The 27,010-nt window shown below is 31.4% G+C and overlaps 1 long non-coding RNA gene across 1 annotated transcript; it reads left to right on the top strand.

The window, feature by feature from the left end:
- The first annotated feature begins 14,911 nt into the window (after window positions 1–14,911).
- On the top strand, window positions 14,912–24,012 carry LOC127738785 (uncharacterized). Its single transcript, XR_008000164.1, has 2 exons — window positions 14,912–15,734; window positions 22,640–24,012. It is a non-coding gene; the product is annotated as an uncharacterized LOC127738785 (long non-coding RNA).
- The last annotated feature ends 2,998 nt before the right edge of the window (window positions 24,013–27,010 follow it).

Raw genomic sequence — 27,010 nt, 5'->3', positions numbered from 1 at the left:
TTATTTGACATATCTTTTAAATGTCAACTGTCAAACGAATACGTCCAGAATCATTACGGTTAGAGTTAAAGTGCTCTCAGATACAATAAAAATAAGTGGTCTTATCCCAGTTCTCGAAGTCTAGTTGAAGCGCTGGTATAATTGGCCTTATCAAGTTGGGCAATATGGTTAAAATACTCTCTGGCTGAATCTGTTGCACCCAACATCTGTGCTACTATACCAACAAATAAGGAAGATCGTAAATGTAACGTACTGGTAAAATCTTTAGGCAGAAGCATCTTTTTAATTGACAGTGATAAGTCTTGCATAGCATCTCGACATGAAATAAAGTCATGCAGATTGAAAAAGCACAAAAATCTGAGGAAATGTGCAAATGCTAATGGATGAAAAGAACTATTACCTTTCATATCATCCTGTTGAAGTTCTTTGGGAAGAATGTGCGACTTAAATGCAAATTGAGAATTAGTAATTGTTAATGTTTTTAGAGTTGTTAAAAGCTTTTCATTTTTCATCATATCCAGTGCATATTGCTGTTTTGGTGTCAGTATAATACTAGTCTTGCTTGCAAATAAATGATCACATTTCTCATCTGTAAAATTTGACAAAGCATAATGTATAAGATCTAATGATATTAAGTAATTCTTATGGACATGAAAGAAAGATGCCAACATTAACCATCCAGTTACTGCATCTGAATGTACACCTATCAATAAATGACTGAGGTCATACTTGTACCTATAGTATTGTTGTTTGTTATTTTGTGCATGAGTGAATGATATTGTTGGTAAAACCTGGTGTGCTGCAGACATAAAGTATACAAAAATATCATTCGACAAAACTGTTTAGACGGGTGATGTAGACATTTCAGTAAAATACAGGATCTTCTTTTATCAAATGGTGTATGGAAATTGTGAGAAATTTGTAATACCTCCTGTACTAATCTAGTATTGATATTAAGTTGTTTGTTGATTGCAGTGTAACATTTAGTGTAATCATGGAGTGTTTCAGAGGCTGACAAACACCGAATTCCTTGTTGATATAAATTTTTAAGCAGATTGCTTAACTTTGTCTTTTTTTCCAACTCTGTACTAAAACGCAAGGTAAAGAAATTACAGTCAGAAATAAAATAATGTAACAATGTTGAATATTCTACACAATATAAAAGTCTCTGCAAACATGCCATGAAACATGGTATGATATTGTCTGGCCTCCAAGTAGTGGGATTTGCGTCATCAGAAACCCAAAACAGCAATGTTTTTAAATAGTATGAACACAGTAAAGTTTTCAAATCTTCATCTTTTTCTATTATTTCTTTCAGAACAATTTTAAGCAAAGCGTAACAGAGCAACTGTGTATGATTGAAAGAAAATATCAGAATTTTTTCTGCCACAGAAAACGATATACGCCATTCCAAATCTTCATAGATTGAACCCTTAAAACCAATTGGAACAAATAAAACACCATTCATTATAATTTCATTAACAACTTCAGGTGACAGCCATGATGAACGTGGTCGATTGATCCATGGAACTGCTTGTGATATCCAGTTGTCACATTTAAGGCAGAATGCAAGATCATACTCGTCATCGTCATCTGATATACATGGACCATGGATTTTATTAAACATAGGCCGAACTTGAGTTATACTTTTAGAAAAATTCTGTTTATATAGTCTATTTGACAAAAAATACTTCATTCCATGCTGCTCTAGCACTTTTCTGTGATCATTGTGTAAATTGGTGTAATTTGTATATAGACATAAACGTGTAAAACATGGATGTGTATCTTTTATGTCCATAATTAGCGCTGCCCTCTGAACTTGCACATTTTCTCTTTCTGATTCATACACTTTAAAGTTTGGATTAATGACCATCACATCAATGTCACTACCTTTTATATCCAGTCCTTCACTTTTACTGCAACTGCTTATTTGGAATTTAAAGGAAGTATCAATAGCTATGAAAGTTAATCTCCTACCCTTCACTTCTTTGTCAGATCCAATTTTCCAGCACAGATAGTCATACAAGTGCAGTGACTCTGTTTTAGTTGCAGTCATCATAAGTGTTCTTGCAGCTTATTCTACTTATTTTATTTTATTTTTAAACCTACAAATAAATATTTTTTTTACAATTAAGATTTTAATAAATGATTTTCTTGTATATCTACATATACGTTAAAAATCAATAGTAAACAGTAAAGTTTTATATTACGAATTACAAATGTGTCGAGTTTTGTGATTGGATAACAATACAGAGATGTCAGTTTATATTCAGCAAACTGCCAGGGTAAATACGACGTTTTTATCCCAAATTGGAACCTTGATGTCGAGCATAAAATATCAAAGGGATTATTTCAACTTCACTTCTTCGATCTCTGGGTTTAAAATCTTTCTTGTAACTAACAACTCTCATCTTTGTTTATGACTTATTGCAAAGTAAAGATACTACTGTTAACCACAAGACTAGCTTAAAAGATATATAGTGCAAATATGGATTTGAACGGGGGCAATTTGATCCTTAACACAGGTTTTAAGTTATCAAATGTAGAACTTAAAAATAGATAATCGATATAACTTATTGCCTATAGTGACATATCCAAAGGGCAAGCAATGGTCTAGATAGTTGTAATATTTCTGGGTGATTGATCATTTGGGGCAAATTAATACAAAAATATGGACTTCGTCATTTTTGTTTATATTTTCTTTAGGCAAGTGGCGACAGCCATCTGATATTGAATACTCCAAGATGTGTTGATCTTTATCCTTATGTGATCCTTGTACTAAAGATCAATAAGATCATAAGGTTTAGTTCGTAAAGATACATTTTGATTAGTTTCTTTTGTTACCTATTCTGACATCGGACTCGGACTTCTTTTTAACTAAGTTTTACTGTGCGTATTGCTGTGTGTTTCTTGTTTCTACATTGGCTAGATGTATAGGGGGAGGGTTGAGATCTCAAAAAAATATGTTTAACCCCGCTGCATTTTTGCGCCTGTCCCAAGTCAGGAGCCTCTGACCTTTGTTAGTTTTGTATGATTTTTAATTTTAGTTTGTTTCTTTTTTATATTTCGGAGTTTAGTATGACTATAAAAAAGAAGATGTGGTATGATTGCCAATGAGACAACTCTCCATAGGGGACCAAATGACACAGAAATTAACAATTATAGGTCACCATATGGCCTTCAACAATGAGCAAAGCCCATACCGCATAGTCGGCTATAAATATCCCCGAAATGACAAAAGTAAAACAATTCAAACGAGAAAACTAACGGCCTAATTTATGTACAAAAAATGAACGAAAAACAAATATGCAACAAATCAACAAAGGACAACCACTGAATTACAGGCTCCCGACTTGGGACAGGCACATACATACCGAATGTGGCGGGGTTAAACCTTTTAACTGGATCCCAACCTTCCCCCTAACCTGGGACAGTGGTGTAACAGTACAACATAAGAACGAACTATAAAAATCAGTTGAAAAAGGCTTAACTCATCAGACGGATACAAATAAAAATACATCTAACAAAGACGTCCATTATCACGGAACTAGTATACATTTTTGTTTAGGGGTCAGCTGAAGCTGGTGCGGGATTTTCTCGCTGTATTGAAGACCCATTGGTGGCCTTCGGTTGTTTTCTGCTCTTTGATCGAGTTGTTGTCTCTTTGACACATTCCCCATTTCCATTCTCAATTTTACGGTATTTTAGATAATTGCAATCAAAAGTACCTACACCGATCTTGATTCGTAAAGAAAGTTTATATATATAAGTTTAAACTTCTAGTTTTGGTTTGATAATCAAACAATCAATTAGATTTAGAATATGCACTTTGTAAATTTGTTTACATTATTTGCTTTGGTTCCGTACTTATAACAATACAAAAATAAAAATGACATGACTTTAAAGCTTACCTCTTACTTTCAATCATGCAAAAGTATACCAATAGTTTATCCATGTATTCGTGTTAACAGACAGTAAAAGAAGTATTCAATTTTAATGTTAGAATGTATTTATATGCATCATGTGACTTTCCAAGAAAGAGCTAACCTTTCATTTTCAATCTAGCAAAATTTATACTTACAGTTTCCGCAATTTAATAGGGCGATAAGAGGAAATTATAAAATATCTTGGTTGAATTTAAATAAAGATATAAAACAAGATATAAGGACGACAAAACATTACATCTAAGTATTTGCCGACTCGCATACTTTTGTATATTTATTTTCACATAAAGCTGTACATGTAGAATGCTTTTACATTTTGTGCATTTTATTCAGTCTATCAAAACACTATTGTTTCATTTCTTGAAATTAAGCAACTTATCTTAAATATGATTTGACTAGAAAAAAAACTTGTTTAACATATAGAAATCTTACAAAATGCATTACATAAAAGTGTTAATGTTCTCTAATAGATATCCTCTTTACGGAACTGGGTTCGACGGGCAAGATGTTACAGATCAGTGAACGCGATCCCTATCAGCGAACATTTGATCTTCAACATTGATAAACGTTCCGCATGTTTATATGAATCAATTTATTAGGGAACTGTTGGATGATATGTATTATGTACGGAAGTCTCAACATGAATATTGGGAACAGGTGTGTGGCTGGGATTTAATAAAAAAAAAACATTCCTATTGATATATTGTAGTCATGTAAAAATCATAGCCCATTCATATATTTCTCAGTTATCAGAAATACACTTTTTTAAAATCATAACTTGATTTAAAAGGATAAAACAGCATATATAAAGAAATCTAATCGAAAGATGAAAATTACTGAACAACTAAAATTTACCTGGTGATATTGCAACTTATTGATATAGTTGACGGTTCAAAAAGGGGACTCATTCCCTGCGGCGTTTCTGTGTATACCTTCATAGGAATAGGAAGCCCCGTGATATTTAGATTGTAGGTTTATATCGAATCATTTTTTCTGTAAATAGATCATTTATGATATTGAATAAATTAAACCACATCATATATATCATGAACAGTTGATAATCAAAATTTTAACATCTTTTTGTAATAGTCAGTATGGTTGACCTAAATTTGACGTTTACTGTTTCGTCCATTTTTTGTAATATTCTTTACGAGTTGCTTGGTACTTGTACATCCCTCTATTATGTCATTGTGCTGTGGTCATTTTTAGCTCACCTGGCCCATAGGGCCAAGTGAGCTTTTTTCATCACTCGATGTCCGTCGTCCGTCGTCCGTCGTCCGTCGTCCGTCGTCGTCGTCCGTTAACTTTTACAAAAATCTTCTCCTCTGAAACTACTAGGCCAAATTTAACCAAACTTGGCCACAATCTACATTGGAGTATATAATTTAAAAAATGTGTCCGATGACCTGGCCCATCAACCAAGATGGCCGCCATGTCTAAAAATAGAACATAGTGGTAAAATGTAGATTTTGGCTTAAATCTCTGAAACCAAAGCATTTCGAGCAAATCTGCCTGGCCACAATCATCATTGGGGTATCTAGTTTAAAAAATGTGTGGCGTGACCCGGCCAACCAACCAAGATGGCCGCCACAGCTAAAAATAAAACATAGGGGTAAAATGCAGTTTTTGGCTTATAACTCAAAAACCAAAGCATTAAGAGCAAATCTGACATGAAGTAAAATTGTTTATCAGGTCACGATCTATCTGCCCTGAAATTTTCAGACAAATCGGACAACTCATTGTTGGGTTGCTGCACCTGAATTGGTAATTTTAAGGAAATTTTGCAGTTTTTTGTTATTATCTTGAATATAATTATAGATAGAATTAAACTGTAAACAGCAATAATGTTCAGCAAAGTAAGATCTACAAATTAGTCAACATGATCAAAATGGTCAATTGACCCCTTAAGGAGTTATTGTCCCTTATAACCAATTTGTAACAATTTTTTGGTAAATTTTTGTAATCTAACAAAAATCTTCTCCTCTGAAACTACTGAGACAAATTTAACCAAACTTGGTCACAATCATTATTAGGGTAAAAAACTATCTAGTTTAAAAAATGAATCCGATGACCCCGCCTAACACCAACATGGCTTAAAATAGAACATAGGGATAAAATGCAGTTTTTGGTTTATATCTCTCAAACTAAAGCATTTAGAGCAAATCTGACATCAGGTTTAGATTTATCTGCCCTGAAATTTAAAGACAACCCGTTTTTGGGTTGCTGCCCCTGAACTAGAGATTTTAAGGAATTTTTGCAGTTTTTTGTTATTATCTTAAATATTATTGTAGTATCTAATATGTAATAATATATAGTATCTAATACTATTAATTATGATTTTAACCTTATTTTACATGATTTCAAAAACAACAGTAAATACGGGTGAGCGACACAGACTCTTGAGAGCCTCTAGTTTGTATTCTTTTGTGTCATTTTCTTTTTGCGTATGTTATTTAGATTAAAGAAGATGTGGTATGAGTGCCAATGAGACAACTCTCCATTCAAGTCACAATTTGTAAAAGTAAACCATTATAGGTCAAAGTACGGCCTTCAACACAGAGCATGCAAAAAAAAAATAAAAAATTCAAAGACCAAACGGATGATCATGATAAATATACAATAAGTTTGTGTCACGATCAACTGGGATGAAGTTGTATTGTTCTGAAAAGGAAATTATTCTTGAATCTTTGATATTACTTCATACAGTCACATTTCAACTAAGTAGTGATTCATTGAATTTCCCCTTGATATTCGACATCTACATTTTTACATCGAGATGACCTTGAGGTCACTCCGATGTATTGCTATCGCCTAGATTTCCATTATGTAAATTAGTTTTGGGTTTGTAACCGATCCATAAACATGATAAATATGCGCACATAAACGAGTGCAAAATAACATTCCTTGTCATTTGATATAAATACATCTCTTCAATGAATACTGATAAAAATATTTTTGTTTACAACATAAATTAATAATGTGAAATGTTTTGTAGTTAGATATATATATATATAAGTAAAAAATCATTGATAATATCAATGCACACGTACCGAAAAATTGTGTTAAAGCATGCGGAAGAATATCTCAAAGAACGTTTTGCGACAGGACCGGTAACTCTGTAATTGTTTTTGCGGGAAAATATGAATGCCTTCTCGTATCCAATCTTAGAAAAATCGAATTTTTACAGAAAAGTGTCCACCATGCACTTGCATTGCACTATTATTAGAACAGTAGAATAGAATGATATACAAACGGATGCAAATCATATATATATGTAACTGTTATTTTAATATAATATATAACAACAAATCAGTGTATACTGATTTGTATCACTACAATATAATAGTTATTACGGTGAAGTTGAATTTCCTGTCATTTATTCATCATACTCGCACGCACTTGTCTAGAAAAAAATATATCTCTGTACATTAACCTCAGTTTCAGGTAAAGAGATATGTTGTTTTTTTTCTGAGACAAGTGCTTTTGACCATCCTCAAGAACTTGTGGTCATCCGATGTTCAGTACTTCAGTACTTTGATTACATTCTACAATCTAAAAATATCAAGTTACTTGACATGGATTTACATGTATTCTGTGGCACTTATAAATGTCCTTTTTGGCAAGTCCTCGCTCAGAATTGATTTAACAATATTCTATAAATATGACACGGAAACAATGATACAAATGATCCCGTTTTTTTTTTAAATTATGAAAATAAAAATCGATATATTAATTATTGTATAAGATTTTAAGGAAAAGATATGGCAGAAGAACCTGAGGCCTTGATCTATATGACCTTCATGTTACTTTTATTATTCTTCCCTTAGTTTATTTATTTTGTATTCAAAATTATTTATTTTGTAAAAATATTTCCTTTCTCTATTGGTACTGTACAGGTATACCTAACAACAATATTTTCATTTACCTGTGTTTAAAGTTATTGCAAATGGATGGTATTTTTGTTCGAGCATATTGTTTTTCTTTAATTGTTTAACATTTCTTACCGATATAACATGTTACTTTTATTATTCTTCCCTTAGTTTATTTATTTTGTATTTACATTGTGTCATAGGTCAAATTTATTTGTTCAGTGTATGTTCAATGGTGTTAATATGTCCTTTGATTGAGTTAAGCTATTTCAGTTGATATTTTATAGTGTGTCTTTCTATGTTGTGATGTTACACTATTGTTTCAGAAAAAGGGTGAAGGTTTGGTACCATTAAAACGTTTAAACCCGCTGCATTTGTTTACACCTGTCCTAAGTCAGGAATCTGATGTTCAGTAGTTGTCGTTTGTTGATGTGGTTCATAAGTGTTTCTCGTTTCTCGTTTTTTATATAGATTAGACCGTTGGTTTTCCCGTTTGAATGGTTTTACACTAGTAATTTTTTGGGGCCCTTTATAGCTTACTGTTCGGTGTGAGCCAAGGCTCCGTGTTGAAGACCGTACTGTGACCTATAATGGTTTACTTTTATAAATTTTGACTTGGATGGAGAGTTGTCTCATTGGCACTCATACCACATCTTCTTATATCTAATTAATCGAAATACCATTTGCAATGATTATTTAAAAGAGAGTCACTGAACACTGTATAATACAACGATAAAGTGATATCAACTGTATACACTTATAATACGATGCTTACTTAGATTAGCTTATAAAAAACTTCTTTTTTACACACTGATGAAAATAAATAGACAACTGAGACAAACCAGTATGAGCCACGATGATTTTTTTTCAGGAATAAATGGATCAGTCCTGTACCAGTCTGATATTAAATAAACTCATCATAGATACCAGGATTAACATTTTGTATTTGCGCCAGACGCACGTTTCGTATACAAAAGACTCATCAGTGACGCTCGAATAAAAAAAAGTTAAAAAGGCAAAATTAAGTACGAAGTTGAAGAGCATTGAGGTCCAAAAATTTCTACACGTTTTGCCAAATAAAGCATTTTTACAGTTATATTATATATTAACTTAGACACTTCTAAATATTATTTTACAAAAACATCAGAGTAGTGTAAATGTTGGTACAACATTTTTACAGATACGCTAAAGATGCTACAAGGTAAAAACACCAAGTATTTAACGTTTATGATAAGTTACTTCCGCAACACGACGGGTGCCACATGTGGAGCAGGATCTGCTTACCCTTCCAGAGCACCTGAGATCATCTCCCGTTTTTGTGAGGTTCGTGTTGCTTAGTCGTAAGTTTTCTATGTTGTGTCATCTGTACTATTATCTGTCTGTTTGTCTTTTTTTGGCCATGGCGTTGTCAGTTTGTTTTCGATCTGTGAGTTTGACTGTCCCTATGGTATCTTTCGTCCCTCTTTAACTGTACAATGATATATGTTTGGATCATATGATGAAACAACACTTCTTAGAAGATAATATTTGAGGTCATAGGTTCACTTTTACCGAAACTTTTCTATTAAGAAACGGAAGTGTACACACAGGCATTGCATTCATATTGTTAAAGGATCAAATATATTTCAAACCAAAATAAAGATTTACTTAAATAATCTTAAGATATTATCATATATGACATCATAATTATATTTCGTTTAAAAAAATTAAATTACTTTTAACACTGATTATATATGTCTATTTATCAATTCACTAGCGACATGTTTTCGTAGATACAGATTTTTTTAGATACCATAATATTCGTTTAATATGTAATTTAACCGATTGTTTCCTATACCCGATTGTGACATTTTGACTGCATGTCGATTTGCTTGGTGGCTGATGCTAACAAAAAGGTGACGCCCAACTTGTCAACCCAACCAGTGTCGCTCCTGTTAGAGTTAATTCGATTTCCTCAGTTTGTAACCTTGATTTGCCTTCTTAAAACGATTTATGAGATTTCAAAATCGGTAAATAACCTATGCCTTGATTAACCACCATGCCTAGAACTAATTTTGTTTTGGTTTACTTCTGGTGTTGTGTCATAAGATCTGTAATGAACATAATGTCTTTCTGCATGAAATTTTTTCTTATACCGCAATATTGAAATTAGAAGATGTGGTTAAACAAGGAAGAAGGTGGTTAAATTTGATAGTTTATTTCCGACTAGCTTACTCTTAAAGATTTAAAGCAATGATAAAGCATCTTTTCAACTCTTTTCTGTTATGTTTCTTTTCGTTTTGATATGATATAGGTTTATAAAAAAAAAACAATTGTGCTATAAAGAGGTTAGATAAACTAAGCAATGAGCTTCAGTAGGTTCTTTTTTTAATATCACCCAATATCATTTCTCTTACAACTATTTCATATTATCATGTATTCGTTTTTAAGAAACCTAAATAATATTGAACTGACTAAAAATAAAAGAAATTAATTTGAAGTGAATTTGCCATTTCTTTACAGTTCTACTTAAATTATTTGTTTTAAAAAAATGTTATGTATCCTACAGCAATCGTTATTTTAGCGTTATAATGGCAAACAAAAAAAGATTTGAAAAATTGAAATTTGGCAAGGTAAAATTTCTTGCAACCAATACTTCCACACTTAATTGATAGTTTAGACTGAAAGCAAATAAAAACAATTTGTTATCCTAATTTAGTCGTTTGTATTTTTTAAATTGTTTTCTTAATTACGTTTTCATATGTAATTAGAAGATGTACACATTTAACATGGAATAGTTTTCATTATGATACAGCAATTTAAAGATATAAAATGTGTATGTTACTATGTTTATTTCAATACATAAACAAGAAGTAAAAATTTCAATTAACTGTTGCAAACATCGCTGTTTAGCTACGCAATCGGTCTTTTCCTTCAAAACTTGTTTCTTATCTTGATTTGACACTTTTGTATTCGATCTACGAGATTTATACATCGGTAAACTACTGTCTCCTTCATTTTTTTATGTTCGAAATTCATAATATTTTACTTACACCCCTGAAAAATTATTTCTTCTTATTTAACATGCATTCTTAGTTCGTGTTGTTTGGAAAGGTATGGATGTCTTAATTTGATTGTACACATTAAACATACGTATAATTTGATTGTGCACATTAAACATACGTATAATTTGATTGTACACATTTAACATACGTATAATTTGATTGTACACATTAAACATACGTATAATTTGATTGTACACATTAAACATACGTATAATTTGATTGTACACATTAAACATACGTAATCTTTGTGCAGCACTTGGTATATTAAACTTGTCCCCTTGACACATAGCAAATTACATGAAATTACGTTGTGAAGAGAGTTTTTGAATAAGTTTTCAAAAATGAATGGATTCAAAGTAATGGTATATTTTATAACGTTTTGCTGCAGTTTTTTGGAATTAAATGTGACTTTTCTTGAAAAAAAGATGGCAAACTTCTAACGTTTTTGAAGATGTTTTTGATTCCTGATTTTCTGTTAAAGTGACATTGGGATAAATATAGACAAAACGTTTTCTCCTGTGATCTTCGAAAAAGCATAATTTATCAGGTCTAATGATGTCAAGTAGTTTTCATGGACACAAAAGAAAGATACCGAGATCAACCATCCAGTTACTACATCTGAATATACATATCTTAACATACTAATATGTACATACTTGTATGTATAGGAGAGCACTGAATATGTGAAATTAATAGTACACATTGATTGGCTATTGCCATAAAGAAAATCAAAATATCTCGAGAAAATTTCGTTTTGAATGATGAAGCTAACGGTTCAGTAGAATATGATACTCCTTTCATAATGTTTTTGAAGCAAAAAGAAGAGGTTCGAAATACATCTTGGACATATATTGAGTTGATTGTGTATGAAAATGTACAGCTATCGTGCAGTTTGTCTATGTCTGAAAAAAAGACTGAATTCCTTGTTCATATAAAATTTTAAGCAGTTTTATCAAGTTCTTCTTGTTTTTTTTTCCAAATACGCCTTCAAACTCACGTGAAACAAATTATATTCAGAAATAGAATAATGTTGCAATGACGAAAACAATTCTGCAAACATACTATAACATATTGTATGACATTGTCTAGTCTTGCAGAACTTCAATCTGAATCATCAGAAATAAGCAACATCAATGTATTTAAGTATTATCTTTTAAATCCTCAACATTTTTAAGAAAGCATAACAAAGCAAACGAGCCACGAATGCAAGAAATGAAAAGGACTTTTACTGCTACAGAAAATGAAAATCGCCATTCCCAATCATCATTTATTGGACATTTTGAACCAATTGGAACGATCAAAGCACATTTTATTGTTATTTAAGAAATAACTTCAGGTGAAAGCCATGAATAACGTAGGGTATCGATCAATTATCATACTTGAGATATCCATTTGTCACATGTAAGGCAGAATATAAATCATATCATCCATGGTTTGTGTATTTCTTTTAAATTATGATTTTAATCTAGCCATATGTTTTAAAGAAGTTTTAGAGTTCATTTGACAGCAGCTACTCCTTTCAACCTTGCTTGGCATTTTTCTATGATATTCTGGTAAACATTTGTAATTGTCATCTAGATGCTGACATGTTAAACAAGACTGTGTATCTGCAATGTCCATCAATAACATTGCCGACTGACCTTAGACAGCATCTTGTTCTGGTTCATACAAGTCACAATTAACATACATCGGATCAATATCATTACCTCTTATATTAAGTCTTTCACTTGTTCTGCCACTGCTGAAGATCACCAATGATACAATCAATAGCGTTAAATGGTAATCTGATATCCTTTGTTTATTTCGCAGACCCAATCTTCTGAAACAAATATTCATAAAAATGCAATGATTCTGTTTTATCAATATTCTTGTTGTCTTCCTCTAAAATATTAAAATTTTGTCTTCTTTACTTACAGGAACTTTCTTCACAATTGAAATTGATTTCATTCGTCATAAGATGGTTTTGCATCAGGAATAGCTCTCTCTCTCTCTCTCTCTCTCTCTCTCTCTCCTATCAACTAAAAAAACACTAACACGCCTTACTGTTTTGATCCTGATGCCATGGTTCACTTAACATAAAAAAGTGGAAGTCTCTAAGACGTTACGAAATGTTTTGGTACAGTCACTTTCCGTAAAAAATTGGTGTTTTAAACCTTATAGTGTGAAAGTTAGAAATCCGTACACTTTAAAAACAAAAGTTTGGGTAAAGGTAGTTTACCATCAGTTGGTGGTGACATCAACTTAAATTTAGTGCAATTTTTTTGCTATGACTTGACCTTTTTCAATTGGATGTATTATTTCTGATTTGACCCCGATTTTGTCGTCCTTCCTTAATCACATTCCCAGACTATTTTACCATGATTTGTGGTCACCTCAACTTGACACGTTAAAAAGTCTGTCACTATCAATAAACTTAAGACATGGCACTGATATTCTGATACATTTAACTGTAATATGTGAGTTTTGAATTTCTTTCAAGTTTTTCATTTTGTGCATTCCCGATGAGTGTAAATCCAGAAAAGACTTCAGTCGCACCGAATTTATGAAGTGTTTTTTTTTAATTTAAAGCACTCTGTTGATACCTTTGTTCGTATACTGCTGGTACCCGAGAATATCACCATTATTCAGTGCTTCGTAACTGATATTACTGATGACATAACTTATATGAATTCTCGGTTGATAAAAGTTAAGAAGTTATTGAGAAATTGTCGTTCTAATTCCCTCAGGCAAAATTGAACTTTGGTGGTTTGGCTGATCTTTTTTATCCCTATTTGACAAGTAGTTTCTCCATTATATAAATATTTAACATCCTTGGTTTCAAATGTAAGAGTTTGACGGCTCTTGTTGAAAGTCAATTCTGGAAAATATAAAGACTTTAAAGACATTATTTGAATGTTTGAAAAACTACTAACAACTATATGAAATTAAAAGGTTGGTGACTATGTTGAACGCATCTATCCAATCGAAATCTATATAAAGAATAATTTTACTTCAAAAACATTTATTTGAGATTTGAGCCTTTGTCCTATACAAAAGATATTTTTTACAACATATCTTTAAACAAAGATATTAAATATATTTTTGGACTAGCATTTTAATATATTTTTTCTAAAAAAAAATATAATATCTGCCTACAATATTGATTCCTTTGTAGATATCTTAATGCTTCCTGTTTTATTCGAGACAAAATTTGAACTTTCATACAAATTATTCATGTTCTTTGTAAACCTTTTCGTTGAATTAAATAAGAAGCGTATAGAGCAGTGAACCCACTTATCATTTTAATTGAACATAAAAATGTTGTCCGTCATTGATAGAGTAAACAATAGTAAAACAGATTTCTACATGCAGCTGTCTTTAAAATAACGAATTAAGGGTGGTTATTCTATTCAGAAGACCAGCTAAAGACTATTTAAGTATATAATTATAATTCTTTCATTGCACCATTTTTTAGTTCAAATTTTTAAGGAATTCAAATAATTTGAGTTGAAAGTATTAAATTCTTCCTGTTATAATTCTAACTGTTTCTATTTAATGAAAAGAAGATATACCGGAAGCAGTTATTCTGTTGACCGATTTTCTTAGTTTGATTGACTAAGTTAATCAGCAGTCATCTCTCCTATTTTGTCAATAACTCTTTCAGACTTTGTCATTGGTAAATTATCCAATCAAATAATTGGTTTGTATTTTAAATCTATTTATATCATTTATCATAGGCTAGTCACGTCGTCATCCCTGTCACAGACGATCGTCACAAGGCCACTGTGTAATCAAATCTATGTTAATTTGCCCACGCTTCAATAAGTCCCTTCATCTCTCAACAATGTCAAATAAAATCATCGGAAAATATAATTGAAATTCATTTTTTGACCTAATATTGGTTGTGAGATTATTGAAAAGACAAAAGATATTACTTTAAAGTATAAAAATAAGACATAAAGACACTTCAATTAAATAAAAACCACTGAAATTATTATACATAAACTTTTAGAACAAATATTTTAGAATTCTACAGGAGTGTCGTAAACATTAAAACCTTGGTTATGTTTTTTTTTTTAACAAACCTTGACAGATTTCTCTGGAAATTTTTCAACCTTGGTCTTGTCATATATAAATTCTATCGTTCTTTGTTGACCGCTATTAGAAAGAAAACTAGTTTTATGTAGAGACGTACGTAATATAAGAAATTACACTGAAAATTATTTGTGAATTTATTATTACATATAAAGGGATTTTTTTAAAATAACAAGTTAAATCGTTTATTGATCTGACTGGAACATTTTATTTAATGATTTGTTTTCCTCATTTTGTCAAAAAGGAAGGATATATTACAAGTTTTCGTTGATCGTTCGTTTAATAGAAGAAGATTTCATTAAATTATACTGAGTTCGTAAAAAGTTGATTGAATAATCATACAGAAAACTTTCGAAGAGTGAACAAATAGTGTGAAATATTGAAAGTGTGAAACAATCTCTGGTTTCAATTTGAGGTTCTGAGTATATGTGTACAGAAGAATATTGAAGCAAATACCTTTTAAAGAAACTCTGTCACAACGCATATGCAAGTTGGATTAGATTTGTCTATATAGATTGCGTTCCTAAGAAATGCTAATGAACAATAAAACTGGGCAAGCTTTTCCCCTGTATTATCCAGGACCACGGGTGTATCAACATCGGCCATGTTACCAGGGACCAGATTGCACGTGTCCGCCATCAAGGGCACATGATACATTTCTTCATCAGATATTGACGGGAAAGGGATATAAAAATGACTGTTTGTTTGTTAATCGACCAATCAAACAGGAAGTTTATCATGATTATAGCTGTTGCTATGGTAATGGGTACCCTCCACCGTATCCATATTCCCATCAATAAAAGGTAAGTTTAATATATGAAAAAAGAAATGTCTTCAATATTAATTTTAAAAAATGAACACATATTTCAAGACAAGAAATAAACAACCTTTAATTGTAGGTTTTGTATTGCTTCTTGAAAATTACTCACTGCTTGAAATTTATCTGAAATTGTAGAAGGACGTCATTGTTCCTCTAAACTTAGAATTTATTCTAAAAACAAATCCTGCTATTATTCATTTTTTTTTAATTGAAAAGAAGTGCGAGATGAAATCAAGGGCGCAATCAAAAATTAAATAATTCGGGGAAAAACAGGTAATACCATGGACAAAAAGAAAATTGCAAATAGACTACAAGTCAACTTGATTTAAAGATTAAGACAAATAACCCGTACCAAAGAACTGTCAGGTTTAGCAGGTCATGGGTTCGATTGCAAGGATAAAATCAAAGACTTAAAATCGGTATATGCTGCTTATCGTGTAAGCATTGGTCATTGAAGGGTAACAAAAAGTAAAAAGAAGAAATACTTTTTTTTTTGGTTTAAATGGCCTTTAACTTTAAAATACTTTAAATTTGCTTTTAATTAGTAAATATATGATGCATTTTGTATAAAATACACCACAGAATACATCTCAGTACAAATTATTTGGACTCCATGTCCAATTAATACATAGTGTAATCTCAGAACAATTATTTGGACTTCATGTCCAATTAATACACAGTGTGATCTCAGTACAATTATTTGGACTCCATGTCCAATTAATACACTGTGTAATCTCAATATAATTATTTGGATTCCATGTCCAATTAATACACAGCGTGATCTCAATACAAAGATTTGGACTCTATGTCCAATTAATACCCAGTGTGATCTCAATACAATTCTTTGGACCCAATGTCCAATTAACACACAGTGTGATCTCAATACAAATATTTTTGGACTCCATGTCCAATTAATATACACAGTGTGATCGCAATACAATTATTTGGCGACTCCATGATCATTGATACGTTCGCAGTTACAGCTTCACCACAGAAACCATCAAGATACAAAGTTTTAAAGACTTAATTCTAAAGGATAGGGGGACTAAGGAATCATGAATGCGTCAGTGATTATAGTTTTAATTTAAGATAGTTTTTATTGAGGTAGGTTATTCCCATTTTGCACATGTATCATGGTTTAAACAACAAATAGTATGGTTACACCTGGGTTTATTGATGTAACTTTTTGATGGTTACACTTTGTAATTGTCTCGTTGAAATTTGAATGAATACAGAGAAACAATTTGACAGCTGAAATTAAAAAAAACGGGATTCAGTTAAAAATCACTCTTCACAATAAATAATGGTGATTGTGGTTGGTATGGTGTTTTTTTTTATGAATATCTTTTCTGCGTGCTATAATATATTACTGTCTGAAAAATGAAATCAGCTTCAATCGCAGCAATTGCCTGTTTTCAAAATGAATATTGCTCCAATTCGGATAATATGTATGACCAAAAGATAATAAAATTGATTGTTTTACACATATACTCCAAATCAAATGCGTCGGATATCTTTTAAAAGAAAGAACTGGTTTTTACATAGGAACAATGTAAATATAAAGGAAAGTATGCAATGGGAGGTAACTCATGTTTTGACGTGAAAAATATGTCATTTGTTTTCAATGCATTGATTGGTTGTTTCTTTTGATTTCTCATAATTTCATACATTTACAGGAAATATAGTAAATTTCCCAAAATATAACACAAAGAAATCTCTAAAAATCTGGAAACGCTTTGGTCCAGATAGGATCTTACAATGAATGAAATCTACAAATAAACACATTTTCACGTATAGTCGAAGCAAATTTCAAACAGTTTAGATTCGAAAATGTAGATCCTGTGTCTCAAGACTAATCTTTATTCACATAATGATTTATGATTTTCCATATGAATCTTATCTTTATTTTCAAACATTCAAGCAAAAAGTAGGAGGAATTCTAAAGTTCATAAATGAATATTATACAAAAATCTTTTTTCTACAAATTACACACACTACCGTGGTCACCATTTTTTTTTATTGATAAATGAACACGGGGGAACTTTTCGGGTAAAGCTTTTCTCATATCTAACTATTAATAAGTCTTTTTTGACGGTTTTTGTCAGTTAGATGAAAGAAGTTTAAAGCAATATTGATTATATCTAAGACAAAACTAAAAAATATAAATATTAATATCTGACAGCCTAATATCTTAAGAACACCTGAAGGATTTTATTTGGTAAATTTACAGTATTTTTTCTTTCTTGAATTCAAGGGGCCAAAAAAAAGTGACCATAGCATACCTCCTCCTTTAAACTTTCTTTTTACCCGAGGTTTGTTTCTACCGTGTACATATTCCAAAACAGTTATTTTTGCTTATGTGTACAGTGGGTGGATGGAAAGGGTAATATTGTATGTCAATGGACAGAAACAAAACATGCTGTAACAACTGAATTTGAATTTGAATAGGGGTTACTATAGTTAAGTATGATAATATAACATAATCTTAAGATAATTACTTCATATAATCCAATTGAGATCTATACATCTTCAAACAAAATATGTTGCAATCAGAAATATGCAATATATGTATAGTGTCGGAAAATATAACATTTATTTGTACGAGCTTTAGAAACAGGAAGAAAAGCGAGGCTCGCCGAGCTTTTCTCTTTTCGTAGCGAGTATAAATAAATTGTATATTTCCGACAATGTATATACTGTTTTTTTATCAAGCAATTTACATCCTGCACTTTAAGGTTTAATTGTTTAAATCTAAATAGGTGTCACTTGATTCCCCCTTTATTGGTTCATTGCTCACACAGTTGCTTTTGTATGAAGACCGACTTTTGAGTGAAAATTCATCTGATTTACTTAAAGAGTATTATTCTCTTTCAAAGTCACTTCATGAACAAGGTATAATATACTCATGGTACTCGCATGTAAATCATATTAGGTCCGACAATGAAATAACCAAACCCAAAGATGAATCTAAAAACAAATACAGAGACTGTAAGAATCTTAGTAAAAAGTACTATAAGAATGTTAATGAACTTCAGCAAAGATATAAAGAAATGTATGACAATAAGATATCATCTCTTGATCAAAAAACTTTTTTTGTTTAAGCATATAAAAACTGAATATGAACAAGAATTTTATTTGATATAATCTAATCTTGATACAAGAAAACTTATATGCAAATTTTTAGGCTCCTTTATTAAACAGTCTATGGATCTGAGGACAGGGGGCAATTGAGGTCATTTGTTGTGTTGTGTGTTTAATATTTTGTTATATTTTTATGTAAATGTTATCATGATATTGTTGTTTATAGATATAAGAAGATGTGATATGAGTGCCAATGAGACAACTCTCCATCCAGGTCAAAATTTAAAAAAGTAAACCATTATAGGTCAAAGTACGGTCATACATATAACTGTTATCAAGCCTTTGGTCCTCTTTTAGGTGTAATGTGTGCCTAATAAAGTTATTAATGTCTTATTTTTTCAAAGAAATCGACATAGATTAAACGTGGACCGCGAAGAGGGCCCCAAAATGAACAGTACACAAAAAGAAAATAATCACATAACCGTTAGCTCAATATAGAAGCGGAGACAAGTACAAATAAAGAAAATAATGTATTTGTGTACCTGTAATTTGTACATTATTTGGCTGATTGCAGGATAAATTAAATAACGTTGCTAATTTTGTAGTGTGTCTTACTTTAAATGGTAAACAAATCTGAAAATAAATTTCAGTGTTTTTGCTGATGTAATAAATAATTTTCCTTAAGGTTAAATATGAATTTGTATTTCTAATAATAAGACAAACAAACAAGTAATGGGGTGAATAAATTGACCACGACTGCAACTGGTGAGGAGTTCCATTTATAATAATATACAGTCAAATGTAAATATCTTACGTCTTCATCTTGGCCAAGTGTTTGTCGTTTGTATTTCAATGAATGGTTCTGTTAGTTACAATTGAATGGCTGTTCTGATCATAAAATGATAATAATTAAAATAAAATAATTGAATAGGATGGATTTTAAAATAAATGCTTACTTATGCCCAATGGACAGGTTTTTTAATGATTGACAACAAACTCCGGCAAAAGTTCGTAAATAAAGAAAACATGAGATACAAAATGTATTGCAACATATGAAGTTTGGAGGTCTTACTTAAGCCGTAATTTTTTTTCAAGATTTTTAGAACTAAATAATGTTGTACCATATGCAGTTTGCATTTATTATGTTTAATCAATTTTTCCCTTGTACAGCAGGAACCTTACCACTTCTACAAATTTGAAATTTGTCTTTACAATATTATTTACATTGGAATAGAACCATCTTTGACAAAATTACTTCAAGTTTTGTGTTTTTATGTACTTCCTTATTTATTTCCTTATCTGAAATTGGGGGGTTCCCAGCCTTTTTGCATATTTGATGTTTGTCAACACGAAATATCACAGTTTGTATTGAATTGATAAAAGGAATCAACACATGACAGAATTGCCACTCCAATTTTGAAATTTTGTGCAAAAAAAATGGTACTCTCAATAACTCAGACAGGGGAAACCAGACACATACATTTTTGTGTCAAAAAAAGTCTTAATTTTTTTCAATTCAAATTCATCCCGTTGTGAGGGTATTATTTTCATGCGTGACTGTAGAAATTCGGTAAATTCCACCTCAAACTACCTAGACAGGGGGTAGCCAGGTTCTGCGTGCAGTGCACGCAGAATCTGTCGACAAGGGGTCTTGGGTAAAGCCTTGGTAGGGGGCATGGGGCGAAGCCCCCCGGAAGATCAGAGAATTAAGTAAACACCAAGAAGAATTTTATTGTTGGAAATTTATCTGTTCTGTCTAATTTTCTTTAGAATTACATATGTGTAATGACAGGGTCTAGTTATACCTCGATAAACGGACAAGAGTGTTCAACTGATTCATTGGCGACAATTTATTTATAAACCAGTATAATGCTGATCTACTAATTTGCCTATTGAATATGCAAGAGAACTCGACGGAGACAATCGACCTTCAAAGAGTGATGCAAACAATATTGTTATATGTAGGCTGTAACATAATAATATGAAATAGATAATATCATTGGCTTAGTCAGATAGGCCCGATACTGGTTTTGGCCGCTATGACGAGACCAAAGCAGTCAGCTGATCACGAACAAGTCAATACATAAAAGGTGCACCAATAAAACCAATAGTAATGCATTTTTAAGATTGATTCGTATATGCGGAATAGGGAGTCTGAAGAACAAATTATACCGACTCAAAACAATCCAATTATTCAATTTCCTTGACATACCGATAAATGGGAATTAAAGGAAATGGTTACACGCAAGCCAGACAGCATTCTATCGACATAGATGGAAAAAAAAGGTCAAACGATATTTACAAACGCCCTTCAACAATGGACAAGTGTCTAAATAATATATATCTAAACCGGACAGAGCAACAAAGTTGTGAATAAAATTTGCAGAGACTATAAAAGATCTGTCATTTACACCAAATTTCGAAAATGACAAAATTGTAAAGATAGAGTGACTTCCCGGGGGAGTGACTTCATCTTGGTTAAAGCACATAATAATGAAGCGATGTGAAACGAATATTTGAAACCTGTATCTTCCAATTTTTTTAATGTGAATTAACGAAATTGTGGTTTATATATAAGACAGCAACCAAACGACACAAAAAAAATAACAAAAGACGTCTAGGGGTCAACATCTGTTTTATAACTTGTAAACTGTGATTTTCAAATAACAACAATTTACTGGTTTCATTTATGCAAGCAACATTTTTCTTTGTTTGGTATTATCAAATATGTCAACAACTTCTTTCAAATCAATTTCAAAATCAGCATGAATGTGCAATAGTGTTAGAGAAGATAGCCGTTCTTGTCCCATTGTATATCTAAGAGGGGTTTTAACCCGTTTCAGTTGCAGTTGTTTGTGGCATCGTAAGAAGAATATTACAGTATATTAGAATATAATTCTTTGTTTGTCGTTTGTCGTTTTTCGTTTCCAATGTTTCACATAGTTGATCTGGTATCTCGCTGAGGGATAAATATTCCAACGAGCAACATTTCTTTGGATCTCGAGATGCTCATTGGCGTGATATATATACGCAACTGATCTTAGCGTTTTAACTCTTTATCATTCTGTGGAATTAGAAGGTCTAGAAACCTTTCCTCTGAATTAACCGGCCAATCGATCTCTAAATTCGTTTAGAAGATGGTAAAATAACTGATACAACTGATGGTTGAATATGGAAAAGTCGGGATATTCTTATAAGTTCCGGTGAATAAATTGTATTTATCGATACTCCCTCCCTCTCACACTCTTTCTCAATCATTCTTTAAAAAAATCAATAAATTTTTATTTTGGCTTGTTTGTTAGTGCACGCAAGTGCGTCGTTTCGTCTATAGTAGCTACGCCACTGCTAGAATATATTCTATACATCTGTGGAGGATTTCCCGGACTGATTGGAATTTTTCATGCAAAAAAATTGAAAGGTGTATTCAAATTTGAGTTATCTCCCATACATCATCATTAACAACAAAAAATGACAATTTTCTAAATTTTTTTGGAATGTAATACATTTATCACGCTATAACTTTAGATTTTTTTTTAATTAGCATTTTAATCTGTGACAGAATGTTTTTACTGGAAAACATTTTATTTCCTCTAATAAATGGAAAAAAACAAAGATTGAGAAAAAAATATAATTTTGTTAGAATTTTTAAATCAATATCTTAAAACTTACAGTCTGTTTACAGTAATAGTACATGTGTATTATATATTATTAATTATTGTTGATTGATAGTTACCAAATGTCAAATATTTCCTCCATAATCAAGGAAATAGGTGTATGAAAATTATATGTTCATATTTATCTTTCCAGGAATCCTTTCCAAGACCAGCTACAGAACAGATAGAAAATTGCAAGCTTTGGAGACTAACATTTGAATTACGAAAAATAGTACTATTTGGGAGGGTTCTTTTACTTATTTTATCGTCAATTTCTTCTAAAAAAAAGTTACTGACTATTAATAGGTTTGCTATGGTAATTGTCATTTCACACCAGACTTCATTCACTGACTTTATCTTCAAATGCAATTTACTGACTTTATCTTCAAATGCAATTCACTGACTTAATCTTCAAATTAAATTCACTGACTTTATCTTTAAATGCAATTCACTGACTTAATCTTCAAATTAAATTCACTGACTTTATCTTCAAATTAAATTTACTGATTTTATCTTCAAATTAAATTCACTGACTTTATCTTCAAATGCAATTCACTGACTTTATCTTCAAATGCAATTCATTGACTTTATCTTCAAATGCAATTCACTGACTTAATCTTCAAATTAAATTCACTGACTTTATCTTCGAATTAAATTTACTGACTTTATCTTCAAATTAAATTCACTGACTTTATTTTCAAATGCAATTCACTGACTTTATATTCAAATGCAAGTCACTGACTTAATCTTCAAATTCAATTCACTGACTTAATTTTTGAATGCAATTCACTGACTTTATCTTCAAATGCAATTCACTGACTTAATCTTCAAATTAAATTCACTGACTTAATCTTCAAATTAAATTCACTGACTTTATCTTCAAATTGAATTCACTGACTTTATCTTCAAATGCAATTCACTGACTTTATCTTCAAATGCAATTCACTAACTTTATCTTTAAATGCAAATTCAAATTCAATTTTTGAATATGTTAAGTGTCATAGTAAGTGTTCATTTTCGAAAAAAAACTATTCACAAAACCAATGTCAAATGAAAGAATATGTGGAAATATGTAGAAAACACGAAATATTGAAATTTGAAATTTGAGAGAAACAAATATGGGTCGAGTGTTGAAATCTTGTTGGTTTACACACACTTCAATAAAACAAAGCAAGCAGATTTATAATAACTTTATTAATATTATTAATTTAGTCTAGTAAAGAACACATGCTCATTGTAGTTTAAGTATAGTATCTCTTATATTTTGCGTTTTGAATAAATATTTTTTTTTGGTGTGGTATGATTACCAATGAGACAACTATCCAACAAGGTTCAAATGAAGTGGATGTAAGTAATTATAGGCAACCGTACGGCCTTCAACAATGAGAATAACCCATACCGTATATCATATGTTTGTAGGGAGAAATATCATTATAGTACATTTTTATCTTGGTGACTTGGAAATCATATTACTGTACACAGTATAAATATCTAAATTATGTCATTAAATATATTTATTAGATATGATATATGCTTGTTTTATCATTGATTCCACACTTATAATGTAACAGAAAATGCAAAATAAGTTGCTTTTGTATCCTTCTATGAAAAGGTACATGTTTTTCTCATCTGATTTTTATTTCACTAAAAAATTGTACAATGTTTGGCAAAGTATGACCAGATAACATAATGCACGCATTCTTCAATTTCCTCCAAACAGATGTGCAACATTGATTGACATGAATTCTATATCCAGAATAATGTTTAATAATTTGCATAAAGGTCAGATGAAAAATATTCCTGCAAAATTTTGGGGATAAAGATTCCACTTTGGGCAATCACAATCCCGAAGTCACAAGCTTAACAGCTATATTTTACTATATTTTTAGGCCTCATCTTTACGGTACCTAACATGCTGCAATGGGATCTTATACATGCCCATGTCAAGCATTATTTGTAATTCGTACTCTGATATTCAAGTTATAAAATGATGTATAATTGTATAACCATAATTGTCCAAGAAAACTGTTTTATAAAAAATTACACAAGTTGCACGTTCTACCTTAATTTATGACCAAAGGAAGACAACTCCAATTCAGAATATTACCTAAATTGTTCCATTGCGTAATACAATGAAGTTCACATTTCAAATTGGTAGCAATCTTAACCTCCTCAGCACTCACAATCGCTTTGATTAGTTCAAATTGGTCAATTCTAAAATCAAACATGACTGAAAAAGCAAAAAAAAAAAAATATATATAAGAAAAACTCCTGTAAATGACCAATTGCTACAGATTTTAAGAGACTGAATTTGATATTGACATTCTAGACACTATGCTTAGAAACAGTCCAAATGTTACTAAGCACAATTCAGTTCACAATACAAATAGAAAGCGCTTTGATTAATTCTAATTAGTCAATTCTCAAATAAAATAAAACTAAAAAGGCAAACAGGTCTAAATAAAATACTGTAAAGGGTAAATGGCTATACAGAATAAAAAAAGACTGAATTTGAGTTTGACCTTCTTGGCCCTATGTTTAGAAATAAGCCAAATGTATTAATATTCTGCAAGTTGACTTTACATGCTATAGTCTTGGTTTTTTGCAAGTTGGATAAGTTTAAGAAACTTGCATTTTTGCAGTTAGTAAGATCTAATCGATCTAATCAAACTGATCAACTGGTAAAAATGTTATTCCACTGCTACAGATTAAGAACCAGCAAAACAGCTGAGTTGGTAATACATTATAGCAAAAATATATTATACTTCAAATTTATATGAGCGAATTCGTTGTATATTACCAGTTGTAATCAGATGAGGTGTGTAGTACTGGTTTTCGATTGAAAATGAATCACGCTTAACACTGAAAACTATAGTTTTTGTCTTAAAAGTTTTACATAAGTTGTTTTTCCAGTAGCATTTAACAATAGATAGAAGATATTAAGTAAGAGATATACATGTACAAGAAATTGCACAAAAAATACTATCTTAATCTACAAGGGGAGACTACTTCAGTCTTATGACAAGTGGAAGTTGGGTTACCTTCCGTTAAAGCATTTTTTTTCTCAAAGATATATATAAGCAGATTGTTCTTAACTCTAATGTGAATGGAGCTTAAGTGTTTTAGTGGCCCAGTAAAGTATTGTGAAATACAATGCAGAAAAAAATCAACAAATTATAATGGAAGTGTTACTGAAAATTCTTAATCTCACCTTTTATCAAGAAGAGGCGAAAGATACCAAAGGGACAATCAGACTCAAAAGTCGAAAATAAACTGACAACGCCATGGCAAAAAATAAAAAAGACAAAAAGACAAATAACAATATACAAAACACAACACGGAGAACTACAAACTAAGCAACACGAACCCCACTAAAATACGGGGGTGATCTAAGATGCTGCGGAAGGATAATGATCAAACCTCATACATGCACTGCTAAAACTTCTGAATTGACAAAAACTTCAAATACAGCAAATGGACAGAATAAAATATTTCGTTTCTACCGATTAGATATGCGGTTCATTGGCACAAATTCCTGTAAACATTAAAAAAGACTTGTGACACTTTCCATGACAACGAAATCTAGAATATGGACAGTAAAGAGATGTATATAAACTCATCATAGATGCCAGGATGTAGTTATATGTCAACGAGACAAAACCAACAAAACGACAAGCAATAGACTCGACGTATCAATACAATATGTCAAACCCTGAGTCTAAAGAAAGTTGCTAAAACTGCGAAAGTTTTAACAATATTGATTCCTTCAATATGAATTCTGACAATATTAATACGGTATTATTTACAATTGGTTTACTGGTTCTCTATTAAGTGTTAAGTATTGTTTATGAAATGATGTTTTGTATTTTTTTTTTACTTTGTTTTTCGATCAACATATAGTTTGGAAATCTGCTAAAAACTAGTTCAAACCCGTAAATGTTAAAGTGCCTGTCTCAAGTCAGTAAATTTTTCTGTAGTTGTCTTTACTTAAGGTCAATCCAAATGGATTCATAAGATTGAGAATGGAAATGGGGAATGTGTCAAAGAGACAACAACCCGACCAAAGAGCAGTAAACAGCCCAAGGTCACCAATGGGACTTCAACACAGCGAGAAAATCCTGCACATGGAGGCGGGCTTCAGCTGGCCCCTAAACAAAATTGTGTACTAGTTCAGTGAAAATGGACGTAACACTAAACTCCAAAACATACAAATGAAATAAAATTAAAAAAGACTAACAAAGGACAGAGGCTCCTGACTTGGGACAGGCGCAAAAATGCGGCGGTGTTAAACATGTTTTGTGAGATCTCAAGTCTCCCCCTAAACATCTAGCCAATGTAGAATAAACAAACACACAACAATATGCACAGTAAAACTCAGTTTAAAAGAAGTCCGAGTCCGATGTCAGAATAGGTAACAGAAGAAACTAAGCAAAATGACAACGATACATAAATTATAATTCTTCAATTCGCTCTCCAAAATAGTTTGTAAACCAATAAAAAAGGATTCCCGGAGAGTTTCTGAATT

The sequence above is a fragment of the Mytilus californianus genome, unplaced genomic scaffold (assembly GCF_021869535.1).
Source record: "Mytilus californianus isolate M0D057914Y unplaced genomic scaffold, xbMytCali1.0.p SCAF_4, whole genome shotgun sequence".
NCBI lineage: Eukaryota > Metazoa > Mollusca > Bivalvia > Mytilida > Mytilidae > Mytilus > Mytilus californianus.
This window is presented reverse-complemented; position numbering and strand designations above follow the sequence as displayed.